The sequence below is a fragment of the Oryzias melastigma genome, unplaced genomic scaffold (assembly GCF_002922805.2).
Source record: "Oryzias melastigma strain HK-1 unplaced genomic scaffold, ASM292280v2 sc00352, whole genome shotgun sequence".
NCBI classification, from domain to species: domain Eukaryota; kingdom Metazoa; phylum Chordata; class Actinopteri; order Beloniformes; family Adrianichthyidae; genus Oryzias; species Oryzias melastigma.
The window spans coordinates 60,627-62,870 of NW_023416950.1; the positions used below are offsets into that span (position 1 = coordinate 60,627).

Here is a 2,244-nt window from a genome sequence, read left to right on the forward strand (position 1 = left end):
AACTCGTTATCCGCGCCGCCCTCGCGGCGTTTGGTTAGAAGAGAGCAGATTATGAAACGTTCACTATGCAGACAGAAGCGCCGTAGAAACGGACCTGCTGCAGATCTTCTGGTTCATCTCCAAACAGCGCAGTAATGACAGCCGCGGCGGAGCTAGCTGTGTTACAGTTAGCGCTGATGTTAGCTTAGCTAGACGAAGCTCTCTGTTCAGCGTGATCAAACTCACAACATGCTTCATCTTCAGGTGATCATTTATCGCCATAGTGCTCTCATGGAACACAAGTTCTGTCTAGCAGAAATTAGATTTGACACTTTTTCCTCTTTTATTTTCCTTTTGCTTCCCACATTTTCGAGCTAGCGTGTTGTTATGAGACTACCGAGAACTTCCTGTGACGTCACTGCTGACCGGATTGGCACCACTGCGCATGTGTGACAATGAGAATAGAAGACCCCCGCAATAGAAGGCGCGAACCATAGTTTTAAGATTAAAACAAGGAAAAAAACAAACAAAAAAACGACGCTTCGACGACCAAAATAGTTGTCGACTATTTTAATAGTCGATTAGTCGTCGATTAGTCGAATAATCGTGGCAGCCCTGATCTCAACGGCCATTTTTACTACAATTACAATTGAAAACAGGACACAAAAGACATTTAACACAATTCTGAGCGGCATAAAAACAGTCATCAGTACATACAATAATACTAACTACAAATATACTGTATAAATATATTTTAAAAAATAGGATTTTAAAATAGAACATCCATGTTTTGAAAATGTAAATCAACATGCCCTACACTGATCTCTACTTCAGAAAAGAAAAAAATCTGCTCATGGTTGCTGTCTTCAATCCAGTGATTGGTACATTTTTAGTTATGAGTTACTTTGTGCCAGTAACATCTAGTCTACCAGCCATATTAGGTTTCTACCAGCATCTAACATTTCTCTAATAAAAAAAAAAGGATTTTTCTAATCAAAACTGTTATTCCCTTTATTTAAAAAGTTTCAGTTCATGAATATTCTCTTCCATAAACAAAACACTATTAATAAGTGAAAGTTTCATCTTATGGCAGGTTTTATAACATGACAGAAATGCAATGTTGTTTTAGCAAACTACAGGTCTTTTCTCTGAACCTTTAGATCAGGGGTCACCAACACGTCACCCGCGGGTCTATTCTAAATTTAGCACAACTCACCTGTGAGCTGCTCAAAAATGTTATTTAATTGTCATGCAATTTTTTTAAATCATACCTGTCCTTATAGAGAATTAAAAATATATATTTCTACTCCTAAACCGGTTGCAGAGAAGAGACGTCCGTGCCCCATACATCTCACGACCATCAACGGTCTCAGGCAGAAGAAGACTAAGAAGCAAGCTGCGTACTCTCTCTTCCATCATCAATACCCATTCAATTTGAACACACATGAACAGCCAAACAGTATGAACGTTACTTCTGCTCACAGCTCCCTCACTTATGGTGAGCAGTGTAACACACCCAAGATTTCCCACTTCCCATGAGTCTTAGGAGCTGAAGGCGGGGCTAACCCCCGGGTCGCCACACTATGTTCATTATTTCTGAAGCCAAAAACGGCCTGTCCCACTATTTTTCTTTTTTTTAAAATTGTTTTTTCCTTAACAAGATAATCAATAGTCGCATTTCCATTAACTCTGAAATTTCGCAAATTGGAATTTGGATAATAAATTATCCAAATGGAAACACCACAGTTTCGAAAAAACTGGCATTTTTCGAAAAAAGAAATTGCGCTTACAGGAGGAAATAGACATTTTTCGCAAAAAGGAAACACTTTTTTCTAAATAAATGCGCTTCTCGGTATGAAGGGTCATACAGAATCGCGCAGCAGCTCCTCCTCCTTTCCTCATCGCTTCATCTGCAGACGCACTTTTGCAGCTTGGAGCCTGAAGTCTCGTGAGCGCGAGCGCCGTGACAGAAACTTGAATTTATGCTGAGGTGTTTTCAAACAGAAAAAAGGTCCAGATGCTTATTTGCTGCTTTTTCCTTTAACCGCTGAACAGACTTCTCTCTCTTCTGTGTCGAGCTGCGCTGCACGCGCGCCCCAGACAGAGCTGTGACGTCACCCACACGCTCCCTTTTAGTGAATGAAATAAGAAGATACTTGTTGTCGTTCATCGCCGTGTTTTTAATGACTTATCGCGTGAGTTGGTTTGTGATTTATCGCAAAATTATGATTCATTGAGTCATTCATGAGTCATTTCCAAACGTTT

The 2,244-nt window shown here is 40.1% G+C and overlaps 1 protein-coding gene across 1 annotated transcript in view; it reads right to left on the bottom strand.

The window, feature by feature from the left end:
* Positions 1 to 2,244, bottom strand: part of LOC112140149 (major histocompatibility complex class I-related gene protein) — a 12,468-nt gene that overhangs the window by 2,349 nt on the left and 7,875 nt on the right. The window lies entirely within an intron of this gene.